Source organism: Calidris pugnax, unplaced genomic scaffold (genome assembly GCF_001431845.1).
Source record: "Calidris pugnax isolate Ruff unplaced genomic scaffold, ASM143184v1 scaffold58, whole genome shotgun sequence".
NCBI lineage: Eukaryota > Metazoa > Chordata > Aves > Charadriiformes > Scolopacidae > Calidris > Calidris pugnax.
This window is the reverse complement of record NW_015090868.1, coordinates 7191447-7215992: the sequence shown is the minus strand read 5'-3', so window position 1 is coordinate 7215992 and position 24546 is coordinate 7191447. Positions and strand designations below refer to the sequence as shown.

At 39.8% G+C, this 24546-nt stretch overlaps 2 long non-coding RNA genes across 6 annotated transcripts; both read right to left on the bottom strand.

Moving 5' to 3' along the window:
* Positions 1 to 4819: 4819 nt before the first annotated feature.
* On the bottom strand, positions 4820 to 17491 carry LOC106889970. 5 transcript variants are annotated; one of them, XR_001412438.1, is made up of 7 exons: positions 17223 to 17491; positions 13528 to 13549; positions 12094 to 12233; positions 11700 to 11801; positions 8669 to 8733; positions 7126 to 7248; positions 4820 to 4975 (listed from the first exon to the last, which is right to left on the bottom strand). It is a non-coding gene; the product is annotated as an uncharacterized LOC106889970 (long non-coding RNA). The 5 variants fall into 5 exon arrangements; XR_001412437.1 differs by having other exon boundaries at positions 12094 to 13549; XR_001412440.1 differs by lacking the exon at positions 13528 to 13549.
* Positions 17492 to 19928: 2437 nt separating this feature from the next.
* On the bottom strand, positions 19929 to 23132 carry LOC106889971. Its single transcript, XR_001412441.1, has 3 exons — positions 23016 to 23132; positions 22255 to 22701; positions 19929 to 20107 (listed from the first exon to the last, which is right to left on the bottom strand). It is a non-coding gene; the product is annotated as an uncharacterized LOC106889971 (long non-coding RNA).
* Between the last annotated feature and the right edge of the window lie 1414 nt (positions 23133 to 24546).

Here is a 24546-nt window from a genome sequence, read left to right as displayed (position 1 = left end):
CACTTGGGAGTCAATTTTTGGCTACAATAGAATTATGGTGTATAAAGCAGTTTTGGATATTCTTAGTGGATTTTATTGGGGTCCTGTCAAACATCCTGATGTAGTCTTTATTGTTTAAGATGGTCTCTCTAATGCTGAACCTATTTCCTTGATCCTTTATGTTTTGTTGCTGCCTATACAAGCTTTGAAAGGGTTTAAGGATCCCTTGAGAGGAGGGGATATAGACATCTCAGGGAGCAGAAATTGCAGATGTGATGAAATCTTCATCCTAATAGATCTCCAGAGAGCTGAAATGCGACTGGTATTCTCTGGGATGTAAACTTTGCTGTTCCTTAAGTGGTATTTGGGCACATGTGTGGCCACACCTGGGTTTAGGCACAGGACTGTAGCTCTTGGGAGACTGTCTACAAAGCCTGAAGGCAAAAGCTTTCAATAAATGTTTTGATAGCTAATAAAAAACTAAAACATGACTGGCACACAGCCAGTAGACAAATCCCAGCAGGTTTCTGTCAGGGTGAGCACCAGTGTTGTCCTGAAGTATGTTGGTGGTGTCTAAATGCTCCATGGCTGGTAGTTAAAAGTGAGGTTCCTCACCCCCCACACCTCAGAGGAGGTGGAAAAAAGATGAAAAACAGCTGTTTCTGCCCCTTTGCAATGGGAGATGCTAATCAAGGAGGAGTAAGTGGTGTATACCAAAGATTTGCACCCATGGTTCCTGCTTGATGATGGTCTTCCTTGAGATAGCCTGTGACCTGGTGGGCTTGGCAAGGCAGGCAGAGCAGCTCTGTGAGGGTGGGGGCTATCTTCAGGTGGGCTGCAAGAGCTCAGAAGGTCCCCATTAGGTCTTTGCTGCTGAGGTCTCCCTTGACAGCACAAAGGGGAAAGCAACCTCCATCTCTGGCCAAACCTGATGGAGAAGCAGTTGTGCTGAGTTGAGAGCAGCCCAAGAAGGCAGATGAGCCAAAAGCAAGCCACGATGGATGGATGGCATCAAAACTCCCTCCTGCATCTCCAGGAGAGGGCTGTGGTGGCTGGGGCTGAGGACGTGCTCCTCAGCGCTGTGGGGCCAGATGGTATGAATCAACGTGCAGGACTCTAAATATTATAAGCGATGGAAAATAGCGAGCGTGTTTCCACAGTTGTGATCTGATTCCGTAACAGGATTTAGCATTTGCAAGTAACAGTAGGTAACATATGGCAGGGGAGCCTGAAGCTGGTGTTTTGAATTTTTTGCTCTAAAATGGTAGGTGTGTGAAGTGGACTGGCTCCACTGGGGAGACCCAAACCACAATAAGCTAAATGGCTCTTGCAGGACACTACCCCAAGAGCTCTGACCATCAGTAGAGAAGGTAAATCTTATCCCAAGGCTATAGTTTCCTTTCCAGGCCTATTGGCTCATCAGAGGTTGCAAAAATAGGCTTCCTGAGGGGGGCTGGATCATGGCTACTGATGGAGAAATCATAAAAGGGTTGGAGACGAGTGTTATAAGTCCCCCCCTCTGCATTTTACTACTTTTCCTATTTGTTATGACTTAATTATTCTTAAATTTCCCTCTTGGGAAGACTGGTTGGAAGCCTTGGGCTGAGGGTTATAGCAACAACCTCTACCTAAAACGGTGATGCTTCTAGTATTAAAAAGCAAACATCACTTAATTAAACACTGATGTTGCAGAACAAAGCACAAGTGAAATTGTAACTAGTAACATTACTAATTTATCTCGAAAAGTATTGCTTCGAACTTCTGCTGGCTAAATCAGGAATACTTTATTCCAAGGCAGAGGAGAAAGCTGGGAGCCTTATGTAATTGTTCATCTGGAATAATTGCTAAAGTAGGAAGTGAATGTTGTGGTGTTAGAGAAAGGAAATTTTAGATTCTGAAAGCAGTCCAGATAAATATCTCTGATGCAGGGATGCTTTCTTTTATGCTAATGCCCCATTCTAGTAGGGAATATGAATTCTCCAGGTTTCCAGTGAAGAAATTGCTGGGGAAACAGCACTTCCTTTGCCTAATACATGAAATTGCTCCAATGGAGAAATAATTAAGTTCCTAAGCAGATTAGCCATGTGCCTCAAATATACATGGGTGCATCCGAAATTAACCTCTTCTAAATACTCTGATGAATTTGTTGTTAAAACCTAGATGAGAGACGATCTGATGTTATCTGGCACTTTGCATTTCACCACCTTTTTTAACCAAACCCAGATTTTGTGGTTTTGCATCCGTTTTCGTGAAAGATCAATGGTAATTGCTGAAGATACTACATGAAATTGCTCCAATGGAGAAATAATTCAGTTCCTAAGCAGATTAGCCGTGTGCCTCAAATATACATGGGTGCATCTGAAATTAACCTCTTCTAAATACTCTGGTGAATTTGTTGTTAAAACCTAGAGGAGAGACGATCTGATGTTATCTGGCACTTAGCATTTCACCACCTTTTTAAACCAAACCCAGATTTTTTGTGGTTTTGCATCCGTTTTCATGGAAGATCAATGGTGATTGCTGAAGATATGCATAAGATGCTGGTATGAAATCTGAAAGGTAAGTAGAGAACTCTTCTGTTTTTCCTTAAATGTTGAGTTCCTTTTCATAAAGGGATGCCCATCCCTTTAGAAGTGAAAATGGAAAGTAGACACTTAAACTGGTTCATCTTCAAGATAAGTGTTGACTGTCATGAAGCAAGCCTAGCTTTTTGCAAAAAAAAAATATATATATGGGCAACAAATGTTCTGGAAATCAATAGAAGTATGTGTAACTACAGAGGAAACCACTCCCTTTTGTGAAAATTGATGCTACATCCTAGTTCAGCATATACTCTGATGAATTTGTTGTTAAAACCTAGATGAGAGACGATCTGATGTTATCTGGCACTTTGCATTTCACCACCTTTTTTAACCAAACCCAGATTTTGTGGTTTTGCATCCGTTTTCGTGAAAGATCAATGGTAATTGCTGAAGATACGCATAAGATGCTGGTATGAAATCTGAAAGGTAAGTAGAGAACTCTTCTGTTTTTCCTTAAATGTTGAGTTCCTTTTCATAAAGGGATGCCCATCCCTTTAGAAGTGAAAATGGAAAGTAGACACTTAAACCGGTTCATCTTCAAGATACGTGTTGACTGTCATGAAGCAAGCCTAGCTTTTTGCAAAAAAAAGTATATATATGGGCAACAAATGTTCTGGAAATCAATAGAAGTATGTGTAACTACAGAGGAAACCACTTCCTTTTGTGAAAATTAATGATACATCCTAGTTCAGCATAGGTTACATCTTCTTTTCTTGAATGTGGTACCCTTCTAAGTTCTTGCTTTTTGCCTTTTGGTTTTGAAGGAATGCAAGTTCCAGCAGAAGCAGCAAAAGGTCCTCATAAACTGAAAGGAGTGGGATCAGAGCAAGAGTGTTTCTGGATCACTGTCCCGCGGACCAGTTTGATCCATCTTGACAAAATAATCATTCCATCAAAATAAAAAACACGCCTAATAGAAAGTTTACTGTTTAGAAAGCAAAATTAGCAATTTAGTAATAATTGCTGGCTATATTATGAGGCCATCTTGCTCTCTCCAGCAGGTACTGCATTTTTTTTGGTCTCTGGAATAGCACACAAGGTTAATATGGGTTTCCTCCAGATGAACACAGTTCCTCAAGTATTACTTTATTCATTTGTGTAAGCTGCCTGAATCCAATTACAGTTAATTACCAGTCATTATAGGTACAGATTTCTTTAAGCGTAGATTTTTTTATGCTGTTGGACGTTTGTACCTGTTGGTTGCCAAAAAGCACAGTGATAATACCTCCGTATTTAAATGAGTTTTAACTGTATTTCCCTGCCAAGTGTTAACGGATCTGCACACCCAGAAATGGTAACGTGGGACTGACAAGTCCCGAAACTGGTACAGAAGGGCGGAAAGTCAAACGCCCCGTTCTTCCCTGAATTTAGCTAAGGATTTTCCATTTTTGGATGTTCTTTTAGAGCTGAAGTGTGGGCCTTTGTAAAGAACACGGTGTTTCCTAATTTCGAAGAGTTTTTCTTCATTCAGAAGCTTGAAGGAAACTACTACAGTTTGTCTGAATTCGTAGTTAAAAATGAGCAGTTTGGCGTTTCTGTGGCTTGTACTGTTTCTGACTGCAACGGGGCTGATTCTTAAGAGTTTTAATCTGGGTTTTTAATCTTTAGGCTCAGCTGACACCCAACCAGCCTCCTGGGACAAAGCTGCAGCGATGGCCACACCAGCAAGTCAAGGGCTTAGAGTTCTTTCTCCCTCTTACCTGCATACATACTTCTTTTATTTATAGGTCTCATCTCCAGTAGCTCTTAAAGCCTTTGATCTCAAAGATCAACCACTTCCAACCCCTCTGCCCTGGGCAGGGACACCTCCCACCAGACCAGGTTGCTCCAAGCCCCATCCAGCCTGGCCTTGAACCCCTCCAGGGATGGGGCAGCCACAGCTTCTCTGGGCAACCTGGGCCAGGCTCTCACCACCCTCACACCAAAGAATTTCTTCCTAAGATCTAATTTAAATCTCCCTTCCTTTGGTTTAAAACAGTTTCCCCTTGTCCTGTGGCTGCTCTCCCTGATCCAGAGTCCCTCCCCATCTCTCCTGGAGCCCCTTTAGGGACTGGAAGGGGCTCTAAGGTCTCCTTGGAGCCTTCTCTTCTCCAGGCTGAACACCCCCAACTCTCTCAGCCTGTCTTCATAGGAATTCTTCAGGTTCTTCCAGGTTGCTAGTGGATACTTCTTCAAAAGAGTCTTTTTCAGGTAAATGGTTCAGTTGGTTTTGCATTGGGTCCTCTCAAGATGAGGAAGGATTTCACTCAAATGTTGGTTTTGCATTGGGTCCTCTCAAGATGATGAGGAAGGCTCTCACTCAAACCCACAAGAATTGTTTTTCTGTCCATTGCTGGTTGGGTAAGACATTTTGCTCTCAGCGGTAAAACCAGATGTTACTGTGCAACTGTTCAAGTCCCACAGACTGACGTATCCTGGAAGGAAAAAGATGTTTATTTTTTACTATTATCATGCCTCTTTTGTGCCAATTCTCCGATTATCCTGCAGTCTTTGGAACAGCTCGAGGATTATGGATTTCCACTACAGCTGGTCAGTAAACAGTTCTATTTAGTGAAAATTCTGGCAAATTTTTCATTAAGTGAAGCTGTCATTTGCCTTTCAATCCAAGTCTCTTCTTAAGATCAAGCTCATATTGCACCTGAATCCTTTCTAAATTTTGGTTGGGGTGTAGGGTAATGGTTTTAAAAGCTTATTTTGACAAATTCTGCTTTTCCCCCCCCACCTATTTCTGCATTCTTTTGGTTTTCTGGGCTGGGCAAGTTCAGTATTAAGTCAGTCAGTGATGTTTTAACTGCAGGTGTTGGACTGGACTGCACCTCCCTTCTGCTGCAGAACGTTACTGACCTTAGCACGGCCAATTTCCTACTTCTCAGAGATATGCTTCACACATAAATATATATCGGGCAAGTTCTAAGCAGCATACCCACAGATTCCATCTGTAATTACTTCTCCTGTTCCAGAGGTCTTTCAGCACTTAGCGAGCAGGCAGAAAATCAAATCCTCCCCAAAGTTTGGCTTCTGCCTGCTTAGGGAGCACCTCCGCTGGCAACGGTGGAAGAGGTGAGTGAATCGCACCGCAGTGATTAACCGCGCGCGTTAAGAGTAGTCAAAAGTTACAGTTTATAGTTGGAAGAGTGAGGGGGAAGCAACTTGGGTACTCCCGTGGTTGAAAGTAGTGTGACTTAAGAAGCCAGAAAGAAAACTTTCATCTCCCGCTGAGAAATGGAATAAAATAACAAGAATTCTAGAACCTTTGAGAAAAACTTTCCGTAGAGAAATTAGGATAAAATCCTGCCCCAATTTAAATAAAATTCTGTTGAGCAGGGTTCTACCCAGCTTACAGATTTCCAGCTTCCTTTGACTAAAGCCTAAAAAAAGATTAAAGCTCCATGGCAACTGCTATCTTAACTCCTGACAGCCATAGTATAAATTACATCTTGGAAAAACCTAATACTGAAAGTTTTATTTAGGTCACCAGTCAGGCTAGGAAACGGTAGGCTTAGAGATGCCACCTCAGACTTCATGCTGCCCCTGCGTGGTCTGGGCAAGGCAGAGATTTTCTTTTGTGGGAGGCAAACTGGATGCTATATAATACGCAGTATGGATTTAAAAATATGTCAAGTTTCAGGTGTGTAAATTTGATTCACACTTTTGGTGCAACACTGCTATTTACTTGAAATTTAACATGCCAGCGAGGAATACAGTAAGATTCATCTAGGAGACAGTATTGGGTTTTTTTATTATTTTCTTTTTTTTTTTTTTTGGATGGAGAAAGGTTTTGTAATTAATTAATTTGCCCACAGGTGCCCCCAGCTTTCATACTTGTGCCACAGAAGCTATGTGTCCCTTTCAGGCTTGTAAGGGGATGCTGCTTTCTTGCTGTTTGAAATTAAAAACAAATAGGGTATTAGTTTGAGTGGTGGAAATGAATACAAATGAGCATTAAAAGTCTAGAGTAAAGGGAACCTGTGGTAAACAAGAACAAAACCCTCCAAATTTCTGCCATTTGCATGAAGATTATCTGTACTGTTCTTTCCTTAGTTCCACTTTCCTGTGCTTTGACTATTTTTGACCCTGTGTCTCTGAACTGTTCAGGCCTTGAAGAATGCCTTTAACTGTTGTCTGAGGAAGGCTTTATCAGAGTCATTGAAATAAGCTGATGCCCGAGACAGGGAAGGATCCTTGGGACCCCTCCTGGGGATGATCGATCCTGCTCTCCAGAGCAGGAACAAAAAAGGGGGGGCTGCAGGCTCCCTACTCTGCCAGCTGCTGGGGGGCAGACACAGAATTATGCCAAGGCTCCTTTTGACCCCATCAGATAGTAAAGTTTAAATCCTCAGTATCCGTTTACAGGGAGAAAGTACCCATAATTTCTCAAATAAAAATAAAACCAAGATAATATCAAAACCATACCAGAGTTGCAGCCCACTATATACCTGCGTTATTGCCTACTTAGAAATTTCAACCTTGTAAATGTTTAATGCTAACATGCCATCTATTACTGGAGAAGGCTGAGAAATAGAGTTGGAGAAGCGTTACCGGTATAATAATCAGTTTTACAGACCTGTAGGGCTCCTTTTGCCCTCTCCTCCAGCAGCTGGAGTTTGCTGATCACAGTATGATGTTACACCTTCACAACCTGGAATAATGTTATCCTGGTGTTCAGATGGTTCCCAGACTTTTTATCCTGCAAACAGATAACAAAATCATACTCAAATGCATGTAGATGGTGAGGTCTGTAAGAAAAATACCCAGTATTTTTTTTTCCCCTTAGGTGTGATACTGAGATGCTAACGAACAATCGTATTATCAGTTGAACAGAGTGAGTTATAGAGGTTAACCAGGAGAGCTGGGACTCAGGATGCAAGATAATCTCCCTATTAAACGGCTTTAGGGAGTGTTTTTAAGAAGTTTCAAAAATGGTAAATGACTTGGCTTTCTGAGTATCTGAAAGGTCACTGGAATTCCTGCGTCTGTGAAGAAGTCTTCATATTAATTTCACAAAACTCAGCAGTGTTAAATAATGATAATTTAAATCGTACAGAAACAGACCACGGAGCATTTATGAAAAAAAAAACAAACAACAAACCAACAAACATACCTTGTTGGCTATGATTTTCAATGCAGTAATCTGTAATCTAATGATAGTATACACCGGAGTAGCAAATTCACCTACATTATGATTGCATTTTATTTAGTAATCGAAGGTAAGATTAATTTTGACTCTTTCCTCTCTTAATATACTTGTAGTAAACAGCAAAGGTGTTTTTCTTTAGTGGCATCACAAATGTTTTGGCACATGCTTGTGGCTGTTGCCAGGGAGACAGAATTGGTTTGGGGGAAGCAGGTCAGGCATAAGTCTTGTATTTAATAAATTATTTAATTTTTTTTTTTTTTTTGCCAACACCTCTCTCTCTCCTGTATTTAATGACTTGTCATCTGTACTCGCTGGCATGAGGTACAACAGCAGAGAAGAAAGCACCCACGGATTTCAAAGGCTTGACTTTGTGGAGTGCACCAGAGTGACTGAACCGCAGCTTCAGCAACTGCCAACCGTAAAAGGCTGTTAAAACTTACAAGAATTAAAGGAACTGAGAAGAAATGTAAAACTTTTCTACATAATGCAAATCATGCAAGTCCATCTCAGGAGGAACGTCTTGACTACAACCAGAAACATTCTATTCTATTTCTGGATGAAGGTTTAAAAAAAATAATAAAAATAAATCCTGATATTTTGGAATACAGCCTCTAGGCAGATATTTAAAAAAAAAAAAAAAAACCACAGTAGGAAAAGGTTTTTATTCAATTAAGACCATGTTATTTTGCTTCCCCAACCAACAGATCATTTGATAAGGCTCCTTCTTGAAACTTATGGCCAAAGTAAATCTACATATAAAGATATCTAAAAGATACATAGTCCTAGTTTACCTTCTCACTAAATTAAGCACAGCTTCTAATTGAATCATCTGATTAATATAAAAATGACATACTTCCATTCAGCTCTGTATAGCTGAAAGGAAGGTCTTTAGGCTGACTGCTTTCAAATGCCTTTTTTTTTCTCTTCTCACTGATATTATTTTCCAACAGCTCATGCCTTTCTTCTCTACCTGTTTCTCCCAAGTTGTTACGCGAAGGCGCTCTTCAGCAGATGCTTCATCTCCCAGTCAACAGCCTGGATAAATGACAAGACCAAAGACCAAGGTGCAATTTTAAATGGTGGCTTTGGCAAAATAAGGAATCTGCACAAAGCAGCTTTGGTCTCTGTTCAGAAGCTGGCTCTATTGAAAAAATAAAGCCATAATGATGTTGAAACTGTTTAATTTTGCCATTATTTATCAAAAATGAGGAGAGACAGTGGAGACAAGCTCCTGAACTAAAGCCAGTTGTGTAAATACTAGCTAACGAGGTGGCACCAAGCTCGTTCCTGTAAGATACTGCTTGTGTTGTGAGCAAAAACATCGAAGTTTCTACTGATGGCTCAAGTGCATCAACCGAAAGCATCTAATGTACCCTAGTTGAAGTCATCTAACTCAAGGCTCTAAACCAGCTAACCTTCTGGTGGGTCAGGGTTCTTCATGGGAAGGAGCTGAAAAAATAACTTCTGCCACGATTTTCAACCACGTAGGGAGGTAAAATATTTAATGGAACATTGTGAGTGTCAGCTGAAGATGGTGCTGATAGAAACAACTCCATTAAAATAGATTGTGTAACAGCATTGGCATAGTTTTATTTCAGTGTATGATTTCAAGCAGATCTCTGGACAAACCTTAAATAAAACCCGTTAGAGATCACCATGTATGCTGTTATACTTGGAAAGATCACGAAAAGAGCACAACTAGAGAGGCTGACTGGGTTTCCAATAGCTCTAAATAAATGGCGTGCAGAGCTTCTCTCAGTTGTCTCTCATTACTACTGTGCAAGCCCTAAAAAACACTAACTTTCTTCTAATTCTTATTTTGTCTATGAATATAGACACTGGAGTCCTCTCACCTTCTACTGGAACCTCACTGGGTATCTGGGACCAGCTGGCTGCCTTTATCACTAAATTTTCCCTAGATCTCTTTATTTTGTTTGATGCTTGGGCTTCCAAATGGTACCTTCTTCAGCTCAGAGCCTCCCCATGTTGTTTGTGTTACTGTGATTAGACGGAATGATCATCATCTACTTCAGCTGGGAAAAGAGGGGGCCGTTCACAAATAGTCATACTTAAAACCCGAGTCCCATCTAAAGAGAGCACTGATCAATAAAGATGACACAACAAAGCCTAATTTCCAACAAATCATGCAACTCTTTAGTAATGACTGCCCCATGTTCCTGCTTGTTTCCAGTTTAGATCAGAATATGTAAGCAGAAACTGATGTATTTGTCATTTTAAACTATCGATTATCTGTCATTTGTCTCATTTCTTAAGGTAGCAAAAAGCTGGCAAGATGACCAACCATTGTTTTATCATACTCAGTGAAAGGATGCAAGTGAGTGGAAGAAAATTATATAAGAGTCATTTTGTTTGAAAAGATGACTCAAGTTTCAGAAACGTGCAAAATCCTTGAGTTATCAGCAGAAGCACAAAATCTATTAACTTATTCTTTGCATTTCATGAAGTTACTTTATCAGCACTAGCCAGTTTCCTTGATTTTTTCCTGTCTGGGCGAGTGATTCAGTAGAGGAACTTGATGACTGTGGAGTGTTCCATTCATGTAATAACAGAAGGGCAACATATTCAAGAGTTTACCTGTTTTCCATCATTACTCCAAAACCTTCTCTACTGGCATCATCTGTAATTGTCAAGCAGTACACACCTGGCTCATTTTTCAATATTTTTTAAACCTAAAATTTGGAAAAATAATCATTTTGGGTATCTGTCAGACAAACACCTCCACTATTAATTTGATATTAATCTTAAGTGGGAGGTGTCCCTGCCCATGACAGGGGGTTGGAACTGGGTAATCTTTAAGGTCCCTTCCAACCCGAATGATTCTATGATTAAGGAATAGCAGTTAATTTATTATTTAATATAGTACAATAATCAATGACAATAAAAAACCCCTAAGATTTGAAGAGAGTAAGATCAACATGTCACTAATTTGTCCCCATTGCAAAAAAACCCCACCCAAATCTTGTGAGATGAATAAATAGAAATGCTGTTTTAAGACACTAAGTAATTATATGCTATTCAGTTTTGGAAACCACACTTTAGGGGGGAGGGAGTTCAAATAAGCAACAAGATAGAGAAGAGCTGTAGAAGAAAATGACTTCTAATGAAAAATAGAACAAAGCCTAGAAACAAGAGGACTGAAGTCAATAGTCCTCAGTAATGTGAAAGCTTGTTTCCAAGAGGAAATGGACAATCTGTCTAAGTGAAAAGGGCAATAATTAATGTCCTTTGGAAGGAGCACTGAAGGTTTAAATAAGACACTAGGGAGAAAACAGAATAAAAAAGAACTGTCCAACCATAATGACAGTGAAGCACTGGAATATATTACTTTGGGAAAGTAAAGATCTCTGGTGATGAAGATGCTACGAGACAGGCTAGACAATCTTGTCAGCATCGGTTTAATTGTAACCGATCCTGCCTTTGGGCAGGGGAAATGGGTTGGATCAACTGTTGTTGAGCTGTGGGAAGGCACTGACATCTCCTTGGAGGCCAAGACAAAGCACCAGGAGAATTTAATCTGATATTTCTCCTTCTTCCTACCTTTTTCCCTACGAGTTCTCTCTGAAAACTAAATGGATTTCCTTAGCTCTGCTTTCTACTTTTGCATATGTAATTTATTAAAAACTAATTATATTCTCCACACTTGTAGAAAATTAGATAGATGTTCAGGTATTTTGAGAAGCAAACCCAGATACTACGCTTTGGTTTCTACCTATTCAAGAAACACTGGAATAGCGCTTCACAGAATTTTCTTTGATAAGTGTTAATTTTTGGTGGAAGGGACTGGCAAAAGAAGTACATGAATTTTTAGCAACTAGGGAACATGTTCAGTAAGTAATCCTTGCTGCATTGATAATTTCTGAGTAGTTTCATGCAAATAGCCACCATCCAAGCTCTTGGTTATTTTTATAAATACCACACATAGCAGTCACTTTTCAACATGAAAAGTGCATTGAAGCTTAAAAAAAAATAATAATACCTACCGTTCCGGTTTCTATTCACACTCTGATAAGGTTGATTTCTTTTCTTCTTCAGTGCAGCTTGGGAAGCACCAGGCAGTGGCCAATGTAGGTCAAGGTAGTGGTCTATAGAAAGAGGATGGATGTGCTAGTTTCAAGAATCATAGAATCACAGAATGGTTTGTGTTGGAAGGGACCTTAAAGATCACCCAGTTCCACCCCCCTGCCCTGAGCAGGGACACCTCCCACCAGACCAGGTTGCTCCAAGCCCCATCCAGCCTGGCCTTGAACCCCTCCAGGGATGGGGCAGCCACAGCTTCTCTGGGCAACCTGGGCCAGGCTCTCACCACCCTCACAGCAAAGAATTTCTTCCTCATATCTAACCTAAATCTCCCCTCTTTCATTTTAAAACCATTACCCCTCGTCCTGTGGCTCCCCTCCTTGATCAAGAGTCCCTCCCCGTCTCTTCTTCCCAAGAAGAAGCAGCTTGGAGAACACAGAGAGATGATGCACGTGGTAGGAACACACTGGCAGGTCAGTCACAAGCTCAAGAACTTTCTGCAGGGTTATAAATGAGATTTTTAAAGTGCCAAACATATCTAATTAAAATATGTACCCTTATCTGACTTCTTAGCATAATTATTTTTATGAGTAGTTAAGCAGCATTGGTGTTGGTCAATGAACCTTAAAACCAAATGGACCTCTAGGCATAAATCCTTTCACGTGGACATATATATTACTGTATATGTACACATATGTACATGGGAATAACGTTTCCAGCTGTTCTCTCTGCTGACCTGATGCAGTGATGATGGAGAAAATGTAGGCAAATCATGTCAAATGAACACAGGACAGACGATACACAGTAAGTCAGATGGGAAACTATTCATAGCAAGGCCAAACACAGGTCTCCAGCAGTACTTTATATGGGCACATGGCAATAAATAGCAAAGATAATTAATAAACTTTGCAAACTAGTGAAAAAACGCATTCTGGTTACAACAAACTACGAAAATCTAATTATAAATTAAAATTTGATCTTTAGGAATAAAAAAAATAGGGTTTCCACTCGGAAAATTAATCATCATTGTAAATAAAGTAATCAAAAGGTGGACTTAATTATGACTATGACCCCAAAACACTTGCCTATTCAAGAACTTCCTGATACTGGACCATAATGGAAACTATGGAGTGAAAACAAGATAGAAACAAGTAACATTAAAAACAAAAAAAGAACCCAAACAAAAAACCCAAGTAAGACAAAGCAGCTTCTCAGCATTCCAACAGGTACTGCATAACTTAGCCATCAATTAGCAGAACAGCATTTTGAGATTGAGTGAAACTGTAATGGTGTGAATTTTGTGTTGTGTTAGGAAAAAAGATCTGCATCATACTAAATGATAAAATACTTTATTTCACTCTGTGATATAATTTATCATTTAGTACGATGACAGCATTTTTGATTATTTGTATTCTAGCATCTACAATGCAGCAAATTGCAATAAATATAATCACAAATCCATGGAAATAGAAGACATGGACAGAGAGTGATGTCATTTACTTCATCCGACACAAATTATGCACATGTGCAAGAAAATGCATGTACATTGTAATTAAAGAAAACACGATATATTCAGATGTTGGTTTTTACCTTTCCATCTCCACTAAGCGAGTACTGATCAACGGCGTTGTTTTTCACTAGCAAGTTGCATTTTTCCTATTTCTTGTTATACTTCCTTCTATCTTAATTTCCTTGCACTTTTTCCATGGGGTCCAATAGTCAAAATAGTCTACAACTCAAGACTTCAAGATGTCTATAGAAAGAAGTGACGAAAACTCTCCGTACGCTTACCTTCACTTCACTCAGGACAGCCCTGCCAGAGGAGAAAAATCTATGGGTTACAGATGGAAAAAAGATTGGGAACCCCTGGTCTAGAGTGGTGTCTAAATAGTATTTAAGTGAGCATAGTCACAAGTCATCCCTCCCACTTTTCAGGCAGCTAGAGGGTCACTAATTCTTGCAGTTGAAGGAATATAATAATTGTACATCACTCTGGTCTTCATCTCTTTGATCTCCCTGTTTCAAGACAAGGAAACTCTGGCTTTAAGCTGGTTTATTTATTACAATAATTCATATTTCTGTGCCAATATACAGCCTGGACAACCAATGTTTCAGCTCCAACTCTGCAATGCTAAAGAAGTTAGAGTTGTCTAGACCTGTTGCTCCCTTCCTCATTCTCCTTTTGGGTGGAGCCTCCTGGTAGAGGTCCCTGGTGGCCTTTGACAGAAGATGGCCTGCCAGAATAGGTCGCTCAGGAGTTTTGCCTTTGTATTCTGGCCTCAGCCAACGCCTTACAAACCCAGTCTCCAAATTCCCAATGACAAAAAAAAGGTCCCTGGCAAAACGTCAGGATTCTTTGACATCACATGAACCATGTTCTGGGAACAGCACCAAAAGATCTTATCCAAACATTTCTCACAGGCCTCACAAACGCTAGGGAAAACCAACACGGGCCAACAGACAGGGAAGAACAAGTTGCATCTTTCTGCTCCAGTGAGGTCTTTATAGGTTCTTTATCTGGGTTTTATCGCCAGAAAGTGGCTTCATTTGTCTTCCTCCATTTCTGGAAAAGGGAGCCTGAGCACACAGTTTGGGTCCCACAGCAACTTTGAAACTAAGAAGTGCAGCTGACCTTAACCAGACTTAAAGTTTTCCACTCAGATACACAATATACTGTAAAGAATTGCTTATTTTCAGATTTTAACTTTATTTAGGGACACTTCCATAAGTATCTGATGGATTTTAGGAGAATGCCCTTCTCTTAAGCTAATGACTATCATGACTCCAGAAAATAAAAAAAATAGGAATAGATGACACAACAATCATTCTATTTTAAAGTAACTAGCAACTAGTTGTACAGAGTGTGAACATATGGTTTGTTCTATATGTAAAACTTTGTGGATGATGCAGTCAGAGACGAGCTCCTACCTGTTCTCAGAGAGGCCAAGCAGTAGCCCTCCCTCAAGAATCCTGTACTCTTTATTTTGGCAAGAAACGAGGTAATGACCTCTGACTGTTTCCCCACATACTTCTTTTTCAAAAGGTCCTAAATTAACAGAGTCTAGTAAAAATATATTAAAAAGCCCCACCTTCCTGCTTTGTGAAATTATCTAAGTAAATGTCCTGTTGAATTAGGTTTTACAGAAATGTAAAAAAAAATGCACACCCCCCGAACTTACTTTCTGAATAAATTTGCATTTAGTACCTGAAAAATGAGTCTCAAGAGAATCTGTAAGAGAGGCCAAGCCCTTGTCTATGAAGCCAAAGTGTTTTGTATCCCTCACCAGCACCATTTCAATGCTTTCTACAAGTCCCTTTTCCAATTGAACAGCATGGCATTTTGATTGAAATCACTCCAGCGCTGAGATTCCTGCAAACAACAGATCTCCAAGACAAGAAAAAAAAAGCCCAAAACACTCACCAATCTACAAAGTAATTATTCTGCCTACAGAGTTATCTCTGTTATGTTTTAAAGTTTGTAGTGGCTTGGTTTATGAACCTTCTGAACACTGCAGTGACAATGATCTCCAATTCCCCAGTATAGATGTATACATATCCAGTTGGGACATAGGGCTGAAAGACTGACCTCACTGAAACCAGTGGGAATCAGGAGTTCACTTTTGGAATTCTGAGCTTTCATCCATTAAAAAACCCACTATTTTTCTTAATTTTTTTGCTAGAATTTGGCTGAGATACGGTCTAAAAAAGTCCCCACATCAAGGTGTTGCGATGATGGGTCCTTTGGCTAACTCCTAACGCTCAATTTGTTTTTAACTGGCTGATTCCCACGGGGCTCAGAATTGTGTTCATTTATGTCAGTTCTGAATCCAGCCCTTTGCAATGTGTAAACTACTTCAGAAACAGGCAAGGCAATTTAGACACAAATTACAGAAATTATTATATTTTATCTGTTTTCAAGGCCGAACCAGCTTTTAAAGGTTTCAGTCATGATTTCATATACAACGTTGTGCCTGTCATGTTGTCTTATCTTAGAATGGTTTGGGTTGGAAGGGACCTTAAAGATCACCCAGTTCCAACCCCCCTGCCCTGGGCAGGGACACCTCCCACCAGACCAGGTTGCTCCAAGCCCCATCCAGCCTGGCCTTGAACCCTTCCAGGGATGGGGCAGCCACAGCTTCTCTGGGCAACCTGGGCCAGGCTCTCACCACCCTCACAGGAAAGAACTTCTTACTAATACCTAATCTTGTCTTTCAACATCAAATAGTATTCAGCTTACTGATAAAGTATTGAGATAGAGACAAAAGCTTGAATTCAGCACTAAAAAAATCTTATCTTTAGTTTCCAGAATGTGGAGTTTTTTTAGAATTAGAAAGTACATTTCAGTGATAAGGAGCAATCATAACCTTTGGAACTTAATTTAAATTCTCTTAGAGTTCCACAAAATTCACATGAAATTTGGTTCAGGTCTCTCATATTCTCACAGGAATGTATACACTTGTTCACCACTTGCACCTATCTCCTTTGTTCCTTTGAAAACAGCAATTGTTTCCAAATCTGTAACACTGTCTGAAAAGGAAATGTACTCTCTCAAGAATATTTTAGGGTCAAACTCACAGATTCACGGATTTGACAGAGTAGGAAGGGACCTCTAGAGATCATCTAATCCAACTCTGCTGCTAAGCAGGATTGCCCAGAGCACATCACCCAGGACTGCATCAAGGCGGGTCTTGAAAATCTCCAGAGAAAGGGACTCCACCACCTCCCTCAGCAGCCCTGTTCCAGGGCTCTGGCACCCTCACCATAAAGAAGTTCTTCCTCATATTTGAGTGGAACCTCCTATGTTCCAGCTTGTGCCCGTTGCCCCTCGTCCTATCGCTGGAAACCACTGAAGAGTCCATCTCCATCCTTCTTCAACTCACCCTTTAGGAACTTGTAAACATAGATGAGGCCTCCCCTCAGCCTTCTCTTCTCGAGGCTAAAGAGTCCCAGCTCTCTCAGCCTTTCTTCATAAGGGAGATGCTCCCATCCTTGAATCATCTTCATTGCCCTACACTGGACTCTCTCCAGCAGTTCCCTGTCCCTCTTGAACTGGGGAGCCCAGAACTGGACACAGTATTCCAGTTGTGGCCTCACCAGTGCAGAGTTGAGGGGGAGAAAACTCACCTCAGCCTGAAGCAAGGGCAGTAATAACCGAAAGTAATGGAGTAACACAGGATTTGCTCTTGGAGCCAGGCATGGTAGGACGCAGGTAGCAGAATGTGGAAGGTGTAACAGAGGCATGAGAGAGCTGAACCCTCCTGCCCTCAGATAGAACACAGCTGGGTGAAAAAGTTAGGGGGAAAAGCCCAGATTTTGAGGAGGAATTAGGCACCTCAAGCTGCTGGAAGGCTGCCAGCGTGATTTTCAAACAACTCCAGCAGAATTTAGAAAAGATGCTCCTGAAAACCTCAGGGGCCACCGAAATATTTTTAAAAATATTCTGCTCTTTTGGAGAAGCAAGAAGACAGTTTCTAAACATTCATTACCTAAGGATCACAGGAAAGCAGTCATTAGTTACAGCTTCTCCCTGAACAGCAGCCACAGGGTCCTGGCATTTCAGCTTCACAACCACATCTCCACTGAACACCGTGGCTTCTCTTCTATTCCCCTACAAAAGATGAGTCAATTAAAACAGAGAAAACATACCTATAGCCTTATTCTGTCACAGTACTAAACGAAACCTGAAGACTAAGTGCATGTACAAGGAAGACTGAATTGTTTCCAGGTGTGTATGCACAACGCAGAGCCAGAGGTGTATGACAACATTGGGTCTATACTGTCAGAATTAACTAGACAAGCAAAGTACAGAATAAACCCCAGATGCTCTGATGCAGCCTGATTTGGAGTTTTTATACCAGCTATGACACGACCAGGAGGGGGAGGACTGGAAGGGCAATCTTACTGCTCTGGCAGTGACAGTTCAGGAATATAAAAACCTATCAGGTTGCCAAATATGCTAGTTAACTGCACATTTTAATGCTGTAAAAGATTGTCATGTACAACAGTTGGGATTTTTTAATGTGGTTTGATTTTGCTTCTTTTGAAATATTTTGTCCTCATCTCTGCTTGCCCTGAATCTAGATGCCACATACATTATAATTTATTGTGCTCCCGATGGCATTACTGTCTGCAAATCCAGCTTTTAAACCTTTCAAACGTACCAGTGATAACTGTATGGGACTGAATAGGGACATCAACATACACTTTATAATCTCTTTTATGCCTGGCCTACTGCCTCCTTCCTCTTTCATCAACTTTCTTTCTAACACTTTGTCTTAACTCCTTGCTGCAGGATTTGCCTTTGCAAACTATTTCTGCCTTTGACATAGAATATTGCCAGCGCCATTTGAAAAATCAAATTAATGTGAGTGGCAGACACTGGATTTCTCCTAAACCTCTTCATTCAAGTCCCATCAAACATATTGCATAAATAATTATGTCTATCCTTTCCTAACGTCATATGCTATAGAAGTGGACTAGTTACCCCTAGAAAACCTAAGATTTTTTAACGTGGCTACTAGATTAACACAGAGCAAAGATGAAAAGCAAACTCCCAGCTGATACAGGGCATAGGACACCAGCTGAGAGAACACTCCTGCACTGCACTAGAAGAAACTTCATAAAGGAATTATTAACAGACCTGACTTTCATAAAAACATAATGATGGAAGGCTGATATTCAGTTGAGTTATGAAGGAGAATTTTTTAATCCTAAATTCTCACTGATGAAAAATACCTCCTACTCCTCTATAAGAGGAGTATAATAGAGAAGTATATATAGAATACAACCTTGCACTGAATTTCTTGATATGAGTATGGAGCAATCCCTGGATATAGGAGTATCTTGCTGAAGAAATGCGTATTTCATGCAGCAACTGGCATGAGTCCATCAGATCAAAACCCTGAAATAATAATAATAAAAAAGTATAGGTTCAAACACAGAGCTGAGTGTATTTCCTGAGCCTGCAGCTGGCATCCATTCCTTTCGCTTCCCTGACCTCAGAATGAAGTATGAGGCAATAAAATTCTGAGGGAAAGGGAAGTCAAACGTGAAAGCAGAGAAGATGGAAGTCTCACCACCACGCAAAGCAAGAGAGAAAAATAAACCCAAACAAGACAGAGAACTGAAACAAAGATTGAAATGACAGTGGGAATGAAGTGCAAAGACAGAAGAAAAAAAGCTGTCAGAAATAATTAGGAGGGGCCTAAAAAGTAATCCAAGAAAACTGAAAAAGAGACATGAAGGGTCATTTTATAGCTAGTTAACTGTATCTGAAACAAATTATAATGTAACGTATCTCCTCTTTCAAGAGAAGTTGTAAGATTTTCTCCCCTTCTATTTGCTTTAATTAAGAAATTCCTGAACTGTACTTTGAAAGTGTCAAACAGCACTGTAATTTATCCAACAGCCACTGCTGAGGAGGTACAATAGTGAACTGAATAATTTAACGTTTGTTTTGTTTTTCAAATTTGTGAGTCTCCTGCTAATCTTTTTGAAATTTTTACATTTCTCTTTTTATTTACTACATTTGACAGCTTAATTTCCATTGAGATGTTGGAAAACGCCTATTAAAAATCCTGACAAGTTATGCCATTATTTAACTAAATTGACAGCAAAATAAATACAGAAATAAGTCCTTCTCTCTGAAATATGGATAATGAGCCCTTCGTAAGTTAGATAGGATCCAGATACTAAAAAAAAAATATCTATTAAAAACTCATGCTCCACTATATAAGGCAAATTCTAACTGAGGAAGCCATAAAGGGAAGTCCATTAGACAGCAATTTGATATAAACCGTCTTGTACCTTCCTGTCAAGGAACAGAAACATGAGCTGAAATTGAGGTTATTTGATGTGACTGTTACCATTTTTATATGACAAGATTTTGAATTTGAAAAAAATTCCCCTAGGAGGTCTAATAGGCTGTTTACCCACAACTGGTGGTGTAGAAAGCAAATTTGACTATTATCTAGGGAAGTTTCAAAGTGTCTCATGGGTCATAATTCTTACCACCAATACAATAATGGTTCTGCAGAAGTCAAAGGATGCCACAGCATTGAGAACTACAAATGACTTGGGCAAGTAGCAAGAGGCAACAAGGACCATTGTCGTATATGACTGCTCAGCTATAATTAACTGTGAGCAGCTTTCCTGCCTTTTGTAATACATAGAAGTCAACTCCACCTCTTCCTAAAGACTGTTCATGCTCAGCTACAACTCAGAAACAGTAGAAGCAGCTCTTCCTTACCACCTTGCAGCTGTTAATCTCCAGGTCTCAATATTTACTTATTTCTCTGTGGATGACTTATTCCAAGAGCAGAAGGAAACATCTGGGAAGAAGCTCATTTGTCCAGAAGGACAAGCACCCCTCCTGTCCTCAAATTCAAAGGAAGATTTTTATTAAAAGTTGATGAAATATAAAATGATCTTACGATTTAATGAACAGAAAGAAAACCAAGAACAATAAAATCCCTCTCACCTTGCCCAATAGGTTACCATTATAAAAAACCCCAGAGGAATTCCCTGGTCATTGCCCATGTCACACCCGAGGCAAGGAGATTAATGGCTTAATCCCTCATGTTTATCGATAAATAAATTAGCTATATCAACATTCTCAAGATTTATTTTTCCTAAAATTGCTTTTTATGGGACTTGTCAGGCTCCTAACTTGTTCACCATAGCACTAAGACTTAATTTTAAATTCTTTTAGAGGCCTGGGGCTTTTACATGTAATAATGAAAACATAGTTTGATATAATTAAAAAATGGCTTGAATTTTAACAAGCTTCTATCAGTATCAATCTATCAATAAGAAACCACTGCAGTTGAGCTGCATAAAAATTGGCTGATTAAAAAAAATCAGAACATTCTTCAATATATCATTCCAATTTATCCCAATCCATGATATGTCAAAATACTGAGATTTTTAAAGAAAAGTGCCAATTTTAAGTTTGGAAACATTTAAACATGTAGTTCCAAACTTCTCTGTCAAAATAAATACTTTAGACACTTGACATACATTTCTGTGCTGAACAAAATTAAAATGCACAATATGCATGAACTACACCTTCTACATCCTTTTTTCAGCCAATGTATTTCTTGATAAGCAAAATGTCAGTTTACTATATAGCAGACATATCCTCCAGCTTGTTTGTAGTCAGGAATTTTGGGAGATTTCTTTTTCGAGACACGGATAACCTATTCACCCTTGCTTCTACCTGGCCTAATTTACTCAGGGATAATTAGTTTACTTTCAAAGTTCTTTCTATTTTACATAATTTTGGTGTCCTTATTCATGATATGAAGAAAGGCATAGATAAAATCCAAAGAATGATGACATCACCAGGTTTTGCTTTGCTTGCTTTAACACCGAAGTGATGGTTCCCCAAAAAGGTCATGATTATCACAGGGAAGTGCACTGATTTCCTGCCCAGTCCCCATCTGCTCCCACGCTAACTTGAGGACAGATGCCCAAATCCAAAGCCCTGTGAAGTGTAAGAGAGGACCTTCACCAGGAAACCCCCTGGGAATTGAAAGGCCAAGTCAAGTCCTAACTTGAGGACAGATGCCCAAATCCAAAGCCCTGTGAAGTGTATGAGAGGACCTTCACCAGGAAACCCCCTAGGAATTGAAAGGCCAAGTCAAGTCGCATCAGGGGAGGTTTAGGATGGATATTAGGAAAAATTTCTTCCCCAAAAGGGTTATCAAGCATTGGAACAGGCTGCCCAGGGAAGCGGTGGAGCCACCATCCCTGGAGGCATTTAAAAGACGGGTAGACATGGTGCTGAAGGACATGGATTAGTGGTGGTTTTGGCAGAGTTGGGTTAACAGCTGGACTTGATGATCTTAAAGGTCTTCTCCATGATTTTCTGAAAATCTGTCAGTTCTTGGCTTCGGCTCCCTCTGGTGGGTAATACACACTCCAGAGAGCAGCAACTACTGCTAAAGGTAACCACCAGGAAAAAAACCCCAACAGGCAGGTTGCTGTATTTTTCCTAAAATATACAGAAATACAGCAGCTGGGTAAACCACATTGTAACTGAGGTCTGAGCTTTAAGCTACAACTTGATACATCCATCCCCAAAAGAGGCAGATGCGTGGTTCCTGCCAGAACTCCCTTCAAATTCAGAAAAGAGATGGGGGGTTTGGTTCAGGCAGAAAACTATTTTCAGCACCTAATGTAGATTAAAATAAAATAAGGAACTAGTTAAACACTACTCTTTTTGACAAGAACATTCACTTGGATTTCTGTTCTTGACTGTTACTTTGAGACCTAAAGTTTGATGTTCTTTCTCAAAAACATTTTGTTTGCAGGTTTCAGAAAATATTAATTATTTCACAAACCTCACACCTCAAAGATTCTTGATTTGTTTCAAGGAGTTTAAAACTCGCAGTGATTAAAGAAGTGAACCACTTTCAGACTAATGAAGAATAAATTCATCTTTTTAATGGACTGAAAAGAAAACCACGTTTCTTTCTTTACCAAACAACTTCTGAACAGAAGGAACTCGGCACTAACCTGGTCGGCTGCGGTTTCTAAGTGCTTGAAACCAGATTTTCCTCCTGTCTGTGCCACTGGTTAAGGAGCTGCAGCTCTTTGTCAGGCTCAACGGCAGGTTTATGCTTGAGGAGTGAAGATGACACATTAAACAGATCCTCCTCACCTGAAATGTTTGAGTCTGATTCTCTCTTAAAGAGTCGATTCCAGTTACATCTTCTTTTGATGATTTGCCAGTTCCCCGAAAGCGTTGAGTAACACCTGCCCGACGATCACCCGTCTGCGCTGCTTTTCTCACTCAGAACTGTCTCTTTTGATTCCCCGCGAGACGCAACACTTAACGTTTTCCTGCTTTTGCATTAATTCAGCTAGTTTCACTCTTCCAATTATACCTTTAATTAATTCCAAGTTTTGCTTTCATAACATTCCTGGGATGACGGGATCATCAGGCTTTCACCCAACAAAAACCTGAAAGTGATGAAAAAGGGAACACGTACAGAAAGGAGACAAATACAGCCCTGATTTACATACAGCACAAAAGCCAACCCAACAGGTTTCTTACAGTGTGCATCAGTCAAGAATTTGCTTCACCCTCCCTTCTTCTTTTGCATTCTAGGTTTACAATATGCCCTTTCTTTAGATAATAAAAGAATATTAATATTAGTTTCTAATATTATTACTATAATAATAAAACATCAATATTTGTGTATATAAATACACTTATTGTACCCTAAAAATAAACTGAATTCCAAAATTAAGTAAAAAGATCCTGAAAACCTTACAACAAATGTTTGATGTCTCATCTCCTGATACTTCTTCAACTTTCTTCAACATTTCACATGGTGATCACTTCCCACACCACCTGGAAGCCCCCACCTCAGGTCCAGCAGCTGGAATTACAACTCTTTCCTTGCAGTAATTGTGTAAGTGAGGATAGGATTCTTCCATTAATGCATTTTTTTCTGCCTCTCATTCTAGTAGAAATAAGCATAATGAGATCAGGCTGTTGTAATAAAAAAATAATTGCAGTTGTGATTATTTTGCCGCATTTGATGGCAACAAAAGCTTTGAATGAGTCAGGGGGTAAATATTTCTCAAATAAGACAGATTTTTTTTTTAATAGGGAATATACTTTGCACATTTGTAACTTCAGTGAAATGATGTAATGATGCACTTTACCATGACTGTGCACACATGCACAAGCGTGGCAAATTGCATTTTAATCATTCTGCTCACAGGACACGCACTTTAATTGGAGATTTAAACTTGAGCATTATATTACATGCAATGTGATGCAGATTATCTTAATTAGTTCCAGGTGTGAGGCATCAGTACCAGTCAGTAGTTTATATTAATTTTTTTTTCCTCTTTCTCCCCCACCCAATATACCTTTCCATATAAAAGCTACGAAGGAAACATAGTGATACCAAGTACCATTTTTTGCCCATGCTAGGAAAAAAAAAAACAGGGTAGGGATATTATCTGTAGGTAGACATGGTGAAAAGAGTTGAAGAACTCTTGTCATGCCATGAAATTAGGAAAGAAAAGGTAACTGCTTTTGAACTCATCTGGCTCAACAGTTACATCACACACACACACTCGCTAATAAACTCATGTATCTGCTTGCACTCAGGGCATTTTAAACATCACAATAAGCAAGCTGGCAAAGACAGGAATATCCAAAAATAGTGGATCCACATTCATATAAGCTACTGCAATTATCTTGTAGAACTTCATCTTTTTAACTCTTTCAGACTGATTGGTGACCAAGCGCAGGCAGCCTTTGTTGACAGCACACACATGGATTTCTTTCATCCCAGAGAAGTAAGCATTATATCTCCTCTCCTTCCATCAAATGAAGAGGGATAGAACTAGAGCTCATTAGCAACACGTTAGAATCTGCACCAACTTCTTTAACACAAATTTATTGACAGCAATGCTTAATCACAGGGACTGTAGCTATACAGTCAACCTGAAATTATCCATAAGCATTTGTATGTCACAGGTGGACTGCACGGAGAGAGACTCTGAAGTTGGTACTAAGGCCACTCAGATCCACTCAGTTTTATTAAAGCAAATTTGTTTGCTTCTATTCTAAGTCATTCCGTTTCAAATGTCCACTTTTTCCCCAGGGACAGTTTGCTTACTTTATTCACTTCTGCAAAGTGAAAACTTTCTTCCCTTTTCAGATTTAGAAGCAGATTGAAACTCAGGTTTTATATTGCTTTCCTACTAACGGGGACACTAGGATGCAAAGCACTAAGCATCTGCTTGGACACGACCAGGGGGAGAAAAAAATACCTCAACACCACC